We start from the raw sequence: 13,812 nt of genomic DNA on the forward strand, positions 1-13,812 counted from the left end.
TCTATGCACATGTCATCAGTAATGTGTTTGTAAACTGTTCCGACTGTAAGACAGTAGTAGGCTACATACCATCATTTTCCATCGGAGGAAAAGATGAAGGAGATTGACCCTTGAGGATAGCTCCAGGGAGATTTAGGAACTGTCCGTAGTGCTGAAATGAAAAGGGCCCAAGGGAACTTCCGACCGCTAACACTCTCAAGAAACCCATTATTACTTAGTGAGACTGCACTTTCTTCATCAATGAATTCATAAATCCAAGAACGTTCTGCCTTTATGTGTATATTTCGTGGAATCAAACCAGAAACACAAACATGGGAAAACTGCACTGCACAACGCGACTTTTTCTCAAATTTAATTGAAATTTTGCAGTGTGAAAACACGACGCAAAACGGAAGGGCACACCCTGCTCTTCTTCAACGCTAAATAAACTGCGTCGTGTTTGGCTGCACATAATTTACTGGAGAGGATGCGGCGAAAATTAGCTCCGAATGCAGCTGAAGAATCAGTCATTTTCAGAGGGGTTTGGTAGGAGAACTTCCGATCAGGAAAGTTTCATTTTGCGTGTTCACGGAGAGCCGCGCGCAGATCAATACAACATAAAAGAGCCCGCTGAGAGGCGACCTTGAGACTTAGCGAGTGTGGCGATCTAATAATGCTGGTTTGGCCGTTCCCAGAACCCACAATTTCATCCAGGTCAAAGCGTAGGCCACTAGGCCGACGCTCGAGTTCATCCTCACGACGAGCGGCTTTCCAGCGGGTTAAAAACCATGTTTATGTTACAGCGCAACGGAGCTACAGGCCCCTGTGGGGCCCGAAATCAATGGTTATTCAATTGGGTATAGAAATTTAGCATTTAATGAATAACAAAATGTCAAGAGTAGCTCTTGGGATGGACTAAATAGACAGAATCTTAGTTCACATGCCGTTTAGGGGCAATTTCAATCGAACTGAAATGCATTTGGCCTTATTCTTTGACCTAAAAATAGGTTTCGACTTTTTCTTTGTTACATAACGGTTTTTTATTAAAATCTCATAATTATTACAAAGTTGAACTGTTAGTGAATTGCCATTTTGTAAATTGGATTTTATTTTATGGCAACAGCACAGAGATATAATACAGTTAAATAACAATAAACTGTTGTGTGAGATTTTAATTCATGATCTTATAATTTACTTACATAGTTTTTTTGCAATAAGGAGTTAGTAGTAGTTGCAGGTGCATTATTAGTAGGCCTAGTAGTAGTAGCTGTAGTAGTAGTGCAGTTGTAGCAGCAGCAGTAGTAGTAGTGTAGCAGTACGAGTAGTAGTAGTATAGTAGTAGTAGCAGCAGTAGTAGCTATAACATTGGCACCACTACACTTAAGCAATGCCTTGTGTAGAATTTATAATGCCTTTATCAGCTTGAAAATGACCAAACGCATATCACATGTTTAAAACTATTATCTATACCTTTTAACAACTGACAGTAGGTTATTTTAACATATAACGGCATATTTAAAACATTAGTGACAAATCCATGTTACATATAACATCAAAAATTCTACATAAAAATCACAGATTCAGTTTCCCCAAGTTATTAATATATCTATTTAATCTTATATGGACACACACTGGATGTTCTTTCCAATAATTTGTTTTCAAGACATTTTAAGAAGAAGCGAGATGCAAGCAAGGATCAAAATAAGTAAGACTGATTAGGAGCACAAATTCATCTTCAAAATAAGAATAAGTCACAATGTATAGATCATTTTCAACATACTTTACAGGCTACAGATTTACCTCATCGTATGACTGCCTTTAAGAAGCAGTGGTTAACGTTATTTTGCACACGTACTCCAAAACGAAGACGGTGCTTAGGCTGATAAAGGTGTGGAAATGAACGTGAGTGACAACGCGTTTCCGATGGAAGTGCACATTTGCGTTCGCTAATCTCCAGCAGGCTGATCTGATCTGGGTGTTAAAGGCGCGATCGCAAGTCAGTCACGGTGGGAAGGGTGTGAGAGAGAAAGGGCTGGTGAAAAATGAGCGAGTCGCGTCGTCTCGAATGCATGCGGTCGGACCGGAAAGGCTGGGGGAATGTGAGACCAGCGCACCTCACCTCCGCGTGAGCGCCCACGGTCTCCGTTCTTCCAGACCGCACCAGGGGCGGCCATTTTGCGGTTTAACACGTCGAGTGCTCCTCGACTGTGGCTCTTAAAAAACCCTGCGGATCATATTCAGATCACAACGAGCAGCGGGCCTGGGAAGAGAGGTCCTCTCTCATTTGACTTCAGAGCTTAACCTCAGAAGAGAGAGAGAGTGAGAGCACGGATGGAACACACCATGTGACTGCATCCATAAAAATGCTTTTTACAGCCTCCAAGAGAAACATAGCCTTCATGACTTTATGGTCACCTGATAAGAGAAGAGCCAATCGGACGTGTCTCACTTTTCTCTATAACCCACCAGATTACTCTTGGAAGAAAATGAATAGGCTCTTCAGGCAAACCAGGCTAACCACCCCACCTCTCTCGCCACTTACCCACATTCTCAACAGTAGCTCATCCCCACATCTCACAATACAACTTCTGCCTCAAATTCAGAGGTGCCTTATATGTGGAATACGTAAGACTGACCTTTAGATACGTGATTGAAAAATAAAGTGCTTTGCTCCATTCAGTACATCAATCCAAGGCAGCCTCCAATTCAAATCCCATCACATGGTAGCAATGAATGTTTAAAGTTGGCAGCTTGTTTCATAATGCAGGAAGAAAAGAAAGAAACAACCACAGGTTTCTGCCAGTCCAAGGACGCCAGGAAGCTTTTCAGAAATCAGACTGAAAAAAAGATTATTTAGAGAGCCTTTGAAACCATTCAAAATAAAAAATGTCCTTGGAACGGATTTTTCTATGGTTGTTCAATTCTTTCATTGCGCTAGACGAAAAGAAAAAAAGAAAAAAAGCAGTGATTACAAAGCAGGCGAATGGAGAAAAACACGACGCAATTCATTTCGCTCCTCTAATAAGCAGCCAGAGGACTTTCCCTTGCCCCTCACCCCCACCTCCCGACCTCTCATTCCCTCCATTTTCCCCTCCGCCCACGTCACACCTGCCTCCGCACTGTAACCCTCCACCTGTTCCTGTGAGCCTCTTCAGTAGGGGAAGAATAGAGCACAGGCGAGGCCGCTGTGGACAGCCTTGCATGGAGACAAACTCCGGCACATTTTACTAACACCTCTCACATCGCAAGTTCACTGAATCCAGAAATGTTCATTTTCCTCTTCTTCTTCTTCTTCCGCGGACATCTTTACGGAGAGACTGTCCTTGTAAATGTTCTGGGCCTGGAGTCCTGAGCCCTGGTGTTCTAGCCGCGTGCTCAAAGTCTTGCGCTGGAACTGTTACGGATGAGAGTGGGATCAAGGGAGACATGCGCCATATAGAATCCCTGCGTGAACATTCATCTAGACAGGCCTAATTGTCCAGGAGGGCCTTTTTCGACGGGGCATCTGGTCCCCGTTGATTTGATTAGTGTGGATGCAGAGGCTTGGTTCAGGCCAAGGAGCTGAAAATCACGTCAGGGAGGAGGGATAATAACCCAGAGTGACACGGCGGCATCCATCTTTTTAAACGACGAGGCGGAAAGGTCAGGTTTGCGTTTTCCTGGCTCTGACAGGGCAGCCTCTCTCTTCAGCATAATGTGTTAATACAAGAATCAGGGCTGTTCACCTGGCAGGACAGGGGGCCAAATGTGGCCCAACATTCTATTCACCTGGCAGGACAGGGGGCCAAATGTGGCCCAACATTCTATTCACCTGGCAGAACAGAGGCCAAATGTGGCCCAACATTCTATTCACCTGGCAGGACGGGGGCCAGATGTGGCCCAACATTCTATTCACCTGGCAGAACAGAGGCCAAATGTGGCCCAACATTCTATTCACCTGGCAGAACAGAGGCCAAATGTGGCCCAACATTCTATTCACCTGGCAGGATGGGGGCCAAATGTGGCTCAACATTCTATTCACCTGGCAGAAGAGAGGCCAAATGTGGCCCAACATTCTATTCACCTGGCAGAACAGAGGCCAAATGTGGCCCAACATTCTATTCACCTGGCAGAACAGAGGCCAAATGTGGCCCAACATTCTATTCACCTGGCAGAACAGAGGCCAAATGTGGCCCAACATTCTATTCACCTGGCAGAACAGAGGCCAAATGTGGCCCAACATTCTATTCACCTGGCAGAACAGAGGCCAAATGTGGCCCAACATTCTATTCACCTGGCAGAACAGAGGCCAAATGTGGCCCAACATTCTATTCACCTGGCAGAACAGAGGCCAAATGTGGCCCAACATTCTATTCACCTGGCAGAACAGAGGCCAAATGTGGCCCAACATTCTATTCACCTGGCAGAAAAGAGGCCAAATGTGGCCCAACATTCTATTCACCTGGCAGAACAGAGGCCAAATGTGGCCCAACATTCTATTCATCTGGCAGAAAAGAGGCCAAATGTAGCTCAACATTCTATTCACCTGGCATGACAGGGGCCAAATGTGGCCCAACATACTATTCACCTGGCAGGATGGGGGCCAGATGTGGCCCAACATACTATTCACCTGGCAGGACGGGGACCAAATGTGGCCCAACATTCTATTCACCTGGCAGGACAGGGGCCAAATGTGGCCCAACATTCTATTCACCTGGCAGGATGGGGGCCAGATGTGGCCCAACATTCTATTCACCTGGCAGGACAGGGGACAAATGTGGCCCAACATTCTATTCACCTAGCAGGACAGGGGCCAAATGTGGCCCAACAGTGGTGAAAATTTCACCTTGATCACTGAGAAGAAGAAAAAAAATTATTCATAAATTTGAAACTCACTCATAAGACACCCACCAGTGACAGAATAATAACAGTTTTGCTTATATTTTTACCCACATGCAACTTTTACATATATTTCTTGTCTAAATAGTGCATGTAAAATATTAACATGATATATGCAATGAAGGCATGCATTCACACAGATGAGTACACTCACCATTGTGCAGCATCATGTGCAGCATAGACTTCGATGCATTTGCTCATAACGTTTCCCTTTTCAGGGCAAAGTGAAATTGCTCTGCATTAGAAAGTGAAAGAAGAGAGAGAGAGAAAGGGTGTTGCAAACGTCCTCTACTGGGAACTGAGCTGGGGGACGAGGGGTGGAGTTCTTAAATGTGGATTCTACTGTACGTCTATAAATAGCCTGGTCCAAAGTCCCTTATTAACCTGTAAAATGAGGTTACCTTGTAGATTGCACTTGGGCTGCCTAAAGCTGACTGTTCTGGGAGGAGACACTAAATCAGCCCTTCCCAGCCAGCACTCTCCCCCCCACCCTCCTAAAAAAACCAGCTTAAATGAAGTGGGCCTGGTCACCCCAATGTGAATCAAACGTAAACAGGTTACATATTATATAATACAGTGCAAGTGTCAAAAAAAGAGTTTAAATGATGTCCTTAATTCTGTGAAGTATGGGCACTGCAATTTCACCAAAAGCAAAAACCCCAGAACTTTCTGGGTTAAGGAGAAGCATTTGTTCTTCGGTTGTCCTGTAAAAGCATCGCGCTTTTGTAAATAAAACGAATCGATACGAGAGTTTTAAAAAGCGAAGACCCTGATTAGCATCTGTCAGTCTCACCGCCTCTGGGATTTACTGCATCCCCACCGGTCGGAGCTGAGATGACAGACAGGACAAGACTGCACGCCGCAGAGCGACTGCCGTCCCCCGAACGGCAGGACTGACGGCCCTCGGAAGGCTGCCGCCGGGGACTCTGGGAAGGCGGAGGAGCGTCGGAGCGCTCCGTTGACGGATTAGCCCGCGGGGAGTTTGACACGGATCGCCGCAACAGCCGTGACAGCGGCCGCCCTTTTCCCAGGATGCTCTGGGGCAGGCTCGCTCCCTCGCCGCCGCCCGCCCCCTTTCCCTTCCGCCGTCGCCATGGCGCCCGCTCGCCGCTCTCCCTGCAGCGGTCAGGTCCGTAGCGCAATCAGTCACAGATGACACGCGGAGCCGAATCGCTCAGCTGAGCGCACAAGGTTTCAATTCTGCATTTGGGTTCAAATCTGATAGGCCTGTAGAAAGCCAGAATGAATGAGGTCAACTTAACACTTTAATCCCCAAGATCCAGTAAATCGCATAAGTCAAACACTAACATTTACAAATATCTCAGAAGGCAGCTTCAACCTCTTCAGACATTCAGACCAAATCCATCTTCAGAAAGCATGTGTTTCAGTCTGAATTATTTCATTTAGTTTTTTTTACACCGTATATAAAACACACAAAAAATTATAAACAATTTAAAATATCACATTGCAAAATTTTAGTACCTTCCCTGGTATTATTGATAACTCCTAGCTTTCTTCAATGTTATCAAATCTCAGAGATATTTGAGCACACATCTTTTCCCTGTCGTCTAGTGATTAAAACAATCTAAATTATATCCAGCAGACCAGATAAAGCTCGTTTTGCTAATTAAGCAAAATGGCATCATCTTCCATGGTTTTTTTCCTGTCTGTAATTAGGTGCAGTACTCAGACCAAAGAGAAGTGAACATCTGGCCCAGCAATCAGGGTAAAACAAATATGACATACATATACTCTGAGTGCCTCGCCAATATATACAAGACTTCTTACTGAACATGACTCCATATTTACTATATGACTGTTCTAATCCTTGTGTCCATTGTAATCATTCCGAAACAATACCAAAAATGCACTGAGGTATAGAAGCTTAAAAGTAAAGAAAATGTATAGAGAATGATCTAACATTGCCTAACCTTAAAAATATTTAATGTTTGGCATATTTAAAACAATTTTTACAGAATATTTTACCACATTTTCTCTACAGTTTATTGTTCTGAGGATAGATATGGTCTCAATGCACATTTTGTGGTATGCCTCTTATGATGTCCAATAATTTTTTCCCGCCCATTTTCTTAATGCTCCATTTTTTGCATAAATTCTAGAACTGGGGCAAATTAAAGTTCTGCCTGTCAGTGTATGACCCCAAAGTGACCTTCCAGTTTGTACTGAAGATGGACGTGGGCAGTCCCTGTGCTCTCTGTACAAGGAGATGCGGATGCAAGATGTTTCACTGGAATTACAGATGGGTGTGGTCAAAGGCAGGCACTCTGTATTGATTTGATGTGAACGGGAGCCAGTAATGCAGATTTGTGCCGCTGTCTCAGAAAACGTTGAGTCCCTTAATGAAATGAAAGCATGGCGGCTTCACCTTTAAGAGCACGCCTGAGGCTTATTAGGGCTTACTGCATGAAGAAAGGACTTACATGCATTATACATACAGCCATAAAACACAAAGTAATTGCTGAAAGAGCTGGGAAAAAGCACATAGTACACTTTGGAGCTGCGGGAGATGCATATGAAAAGCTCGCATCTAAATGCACAATTTAAATTTCAGTAATGATACGTATTCACACACACATGCACGCTCACTCTCCTGAAGGAGGATATTATACAGAGCAGACACACACACACACACACACACACATACACGCACGCACACACACGCACACACACACACACACTCTCCTAACGGAAGATATTATACAAAGCAGACACACACACACACACAGACACTCACTCTCCTAAAGAAGGATATTATAAAAGAGCTCACACAAAACGGTACTTGCACATGGAAAAATATTGTCATGGAAAAAAGTGATAAGATTTCAGACAGAAAGCAAAAAGCGACTTGAAATAAAGCAGCTCGTCATTGAGAATTATATCATTTTTGGCAGGAAACCAAAATCGTCCGAGAAATTGTTCCAAACTGCCCTCCCCGACATCTTTCCACAGATACGGAGATGGCACGGAGGAGGTAAGATAATGAACCAGTCTCAGGGCGGATGGTGGTGCATCTGAATGAGGGCATTTGCGCTGGTATTTCCCCGGAGACGGTAGTAATGGATTGACCGGGATAAGCGAAGGGTCCCGTGGGCAAAGGGTCAGCGTAGCGTGCGCTAGGCTTCTCCAGAGCGTGCTAACCCGGCAGCCAGCAGCTGGCGTGAGGAGAACACAAAGCGGAGATAAACTCTGTCTGCCCCGCAGAGGAGAGAGAGCCCGGCGCTGTACTGCGGGGCAAAGGCTTCGCTCGACCTCTCCGGCACTTTAGGGACCAAACTGGGACACGCCCCTGGGGCTGCCTCTGGCCTGCTTCAAAAAAATTAAATAAAAATAAAAATAGTAGTAAATTAGATTTATTTATTTTTTGAGACTTCTATGTTAATTATGAGGGGGGGGGACAGCTAATCTACTCATTCAATCAGAGAAATCTAAATGTAGGACTCTAAAAAGCAATAAGGACAGTGCGTTATCATTTCATTTGTGGGACTTTGGATTTAACCAATCAGAAATGGGTCACTGCTTTTTTTCTCCCCCTTTTACATTCACTCAACATTTCCTTCTTTCACTTTAAAGCTATATGTAAATGGGCTCTTGCACATAAAATACACCCTAAAGGTTACTTGGGAAAGGACAGCTGGAATATAAAATGCGAGCACGCGTGTCAGTAACTCTCCTGTACTGCTCCTGTGGAGGCGTGCGATTCTGCTCGCAGGAGCTGGGTAGGAAATGTCAGCCGTCTCCGCACGCCGCTGCCACCGTCGGACCCACCTGAGAATGATGTCATTCACCACGGGGCGGGATCATTTCCAAAACCTGTCCATCCCCAGTGGCAATTTAATTCAGCCTTCAACACAGCCTCTGCTAACCCCCAGCAGAGAGACACGGTGTCGAATCTGAAGTCTCGATACCCATCTTTCAACATGCCATCATGTACTTCAGTGCAGATCTATCAAAGCGAACTGTAGAGAGAAGGAAGTGCGTTATGATGGTTAGGAAACCTGTGACTCAGAGGTTGCAGGTTTGATTCCCAGGTGGGGCACTGCCGTTTTACCCTTGAGCAAAGGTGCCTTGCAGAACCTGTCCTGCCTCAGTAAATGCCTCAGCTGCACGGATGGAATGTATGGAGGAAAAACGCCAGTTGTGTAAGTTACTCTGACGGGGGAGGTGGGGGTGAGGCAAGCAGAGGGCACCTCAGGACTAACGTTCAGGAAAGCTTCACTCCTCCTCAGAGAAGCTCCATTCCAGCCTGCTTCCATATGCACACGCTTTAACAAACTGCACTTTATTGATTGAAGCCTGAGCCTAAATGAGCTCTCCGCCCTCCTCATCCACTGAAGCTCTGGGGAAAAAGAGTTCCCCGTCCGCCCCTTCGATTTAATTCCGTCGTCAGTCTGGACGCTGGTCCCCTGCAGAGACGGGAGGCCTGTTAATATTCACCCACACTGAATTTCCTAACGCCACAGGCCCGGGTCACTCACTGCAGGAGACAGACAGGCAGACAGACAGACAGACAGACAGACAGACAGACAGACAGACAGGCAGACAGACAGACAGGCAGGCAGGCAGGCAGACAGACAGACAGACAGACAGGCAGGCAGACAGGCAGGCAGGCAGACAGACAGGCAGGCAGACAGACAGGCAGGCAGGCAGGCAGGCAGGCAGGCAGACAGGCAGGCAGGCAGGCAGGCAGACAGACAGACAGGCAGGCAGGCAGGCAGGCAGACAGACAGGCAGGCAGGCAGGCAGGCAGGCAGACAGACAGACAGACAGACAGACAGGCAGGCAGACAGACAGACAGACAGACAGGCAGGCAGGCAGACAGACAGACAGACGGACAGACAGGCAGACATACAGACAGACAGACAGACAGAAAAACGGACACACTCAGACGAATGGGCTTTCACTTGTGTGCTTGGAGACAACACATCAGCAATTCAATGTCAACGAACAGTATACAGTAAAACTGGAGAACCAATTCAGGTCTAAGAAAGCACTTTAAGTGAGGTGTGAACTGTGTAATAATCTGCATTAATTAATTAATTAAATGCTAAGTAATAAGGTAAAACAGGCCACTCTCTGGCTCTCCAGGACCAGAGCTGACAAACACTGATCTATATGCTTAGGATATGACCCGTGGCAAAGCAGCCTCTACATATGATTCACGATTGTCACCAATTCATTACATTACACTACAGGCATTTGGCAGACGCTCTTATCCAGAGCGACGTACAACAAAGTGTATAACCGTAACCAGGGACAAGTGTGTTGAAAGTTTATTTAAGATGAAACAGAGGAAAACCCTGCAGACGGTGTTTCACCCTCAGTGTTTTACCCTTTCCCTTTGAGGATAAGCCAGGAGCGTGGAGCTGGACACACGGTCCTGCGGGACTTAGTTACATAACTGCCGATGACTTTGAGGGACAAAATGGCGCTGGCAAACTGCTCACAGTTGTCTACCATGCACTTACTCCCTGTAATATCGCCTACCATACACTGCCGTTGTTTTGATTATGCAGTAGTCACAACAATAAATCTCTAACGTTGAATGTCATCACGCTGAGGTAAGAAATATTATAATAACCCAGCATGGCATTCAACATGTCACAGTGTGAAGGACATTCGTGGCTGCAGTCACAACAGAAATACAACAGCTTATTTATCATGCTGTACTGTGATACATAAAAGAGGTACTATACACTGTACAGAAGTGGTATAGAACAAAATAAACCGTTTAATATTTCTTTTTTATAAATGACTGGTTTGAAAATTGAGGCTAGAAGTACTCTAAATATATATCAGGCAGCATGCATTTTGAGAGGTCAAAAAGAGTCCCATTTTTAAATGCTCCATTTATGAACGGTGATTCTAGAGCGCAAGCAACTCGTTTTATCCCTGCCAATGTACGAAACCAAAAGTAACCTTTTAATGCAAACTTAGGATTAATATGTACATATCTTTTAAATAGACAAATTTCAGCTCAGCCAGCAGCAGATGCCTCAAATTGATAGGGCAAAAGGAGAACAGCGTTAACCCTTTAAAATGTTGCCAAAAGTGATTATAGTGCGATTAATCTCCGTAACCCTTGAAAATCAGCATAGGTGGGTTTGAAGTAGCTGCTTAGAGAATCCATTAATCAATATTTCTTCTGGTTAAGATCACTATCCTTCTGGATGAGGCCAGTGGCTCTCTGGTTAAGGCCAGTATCAGCCTGGTTAAGTTCACTGTCCTTCTGGTAAAGATCAGTATCCGTCTGGTTAAGGCCAGTATCCTTCTGGTTAAGTTCACTGTCCTTCTGGTTAAGATCACTATCCTTCTGGTTAAGATCACTATCCTTCTGGTTAAGATCACTATCCTTCTAATTAAGATCAGTATCCTTCTGGTTAAGTATTCTTCCATGGGAGGTTTTGTTATTGTTTGATGGACGGTGGAAAGGGAGAAGATTAAAAAGAAAGGACTTTTTTTTTGGTTTTTGAGGTTTTAGTGGCGACTGTTAAAATGAAACAGTTGTCCTATGTATACACACATATCCAGGACCACAATGGGGAAACTGTTCATAATTGGAACATTACATAACAGCCCCTAGGAGTGTCGACGTGGGGCTTAGCCGTGCGCTAACCCAGAGCCCAGGAAAAGCCTGTCACCCCCACACGGCTAATTAACCAAGCCCCGGGTGCCCTTTATCCCCCCCCCCCAACCCCCCCACAGCCACAAAACACACGATTTTAATCAATGCGCCCAAAGCCCACTTCCTGTTCCCCCCACCCATCGGGATGGCAGGGCCCGGCCTTTTGTTTCGACAGCCAGCGCGGCGGCGGCTGACGTCTGTTCGCGGGTATTAGGGAACATTTGAAAGTATAATCGCGGGGCGCAATTAGCATAGCAGACACTCGACATCACCGGGAGCTGTCAGGGGCGCAGCTGCCCGGAGACGCAGGAGAATGGCAGCAGTGTTCGAGCGGCTTCCCGGAGACGCAGGAGAATGGCAGCAGTGTTCGGGTGGCTGAATGCAGGGGCAGAACCCACCAGAGGAGGCAGGCAGATCAGCGCACTCACCAGTGTTCTTACTTTGAAGCTCGGCCACCAATGCCACGCTAGACTCACTAGATGACCAACTCTGGGTTCCTAACATTGATTGAGGGCTATACCACAGTCTCTACTGACAGATATTCAGCCTCTTACTGGCTGCTGTATGTTTTAACCAGAATTAAGCAAGTCGATGGCTGAGCTGGCTTGAACTGTCAGCTCCAGTCGGATCCCCACCCATACACGATCATGATTGGTCAGAAAAAGTAACCGGGCGTCGCCCCCACATCTGCATCAACCTGATCAGGGTCACAGAGCCCATTATGCACCTGATAATAGAGGCTAACAATAGACAGTCATAGTGGAGGAAACTCATGAATGTGTATGTGATAGATTTATGTGGGTGAGCTGCAGGGAATTCCTCCCGCACATGCTCAGATCAGCCAACCCCCTCTCCCACCCTGAGCTCAGCATGGAGAAAGAGCCATCAGGGACTGACTGTGAGGAAGCTCCGGGATAGTGCTAGAATACACACACACACACACACACACACACACGCACACATAATGAACACACACACACACACACACACACGCACACATAATGAACAAACACACACACACATACACATAATGAACACACACACACACATGCACACACACGCACGCACGCGCACGCACGCACACAAACACACATACGCACAGGTAAACACGCGCGCGCACACACACACAAACATGCACACACGCATGCACACACACACGTACACACACACTCACACAAGCACGCACACATGCACATACACACACACACACGCACACACACACACACACATACGCACACGCACACATACACACGGACACACACATGCACACATGCACATACACGCACACACACACGCACGCACACACACACACACACACGCACACATGCACATACACACACACACACGCACGTATGCATGCATGCACGCACGCACGCATGCACGCACACACACACACGCACACATGCACATACACACACACACACACGCATGCATGCACGCATGCACATACACACACACACACACACACACACACGCATGCATGCACACACACACACACAGACACACATACCAGATCTTGGCATAGGCAGTACTGAGAGGGAAGCATGCTCCCAGCCACACAAGCACAGCTGTGGAAAACACTCCCTTCCGCTCTCCAACACCTCAATATAGAGAAAAAGCTGCCATTTCTGCCATATGCTTCTGCCTATTAAGAGAGCAAGGAGGAATATGCTTTTATTTCTCCTCCGGTTCTCACACATTCCAGGCCTCCTCTTTAGGGCAACACCTGCTCTGAGCCAGCAGTTCAGCCATGAACACAACGCAGTGTCGAGGAGTGTCGAGAGTATATTCTTTCACTCTGAAGATCTTTTCATGTTTGATATCATGTAATACATGAAAACTGCACAGAGAAATTTCACACAAGATTTGCTGGCTCCGCACACCAGCGGATGTGGCATCAGAGGATGCACATGTTGAAGCCGGAGAGGTTTTGCATCTTTGGGTCCCGGGTGTTCTAGTTTAGACAGAAGAATCATGAATTCCAGAGGACTAAAAACCTGGTATCCCACTCTTATGTAAGTTACCTTGGCTACATGTGTCCACCCAATGATAAATTGTAAATAGTAAAATGGATTTAACCAAACACGCACAATGTTATTTATGATATTAGAGGGGCTCCAATGATTGTTTGGACTGCCTCAGTCAGCATGGTTTTATACCTACGGGCAACCTGTCAGACTGGGCTCAAGTCAGACGGTAGTGAGGCCTAATGATACTCCTCAAAACTCGCTAAACCCAGATGAGACGTGACTGTTTAGGTTAAAGTACCAAAACAGCCTCACTGCAAAACAGGGGTGTAAAAATGTCAAGCA

Source organism: Anguilla anguilla, chromosome 11 (genome assembly GCF_013347855.1).
Source record: "Anguilla anguilla isolate fAngAng1 chromosome 11, fAngAng1.pri, whole genome shotgun sequence".
Lineage (NCBI taxonomy): Eukaryota > Metazoa > Chordata > Actinopteri > Anguilliformes > Anguillidae > Anguilla > Anguilla anguilla.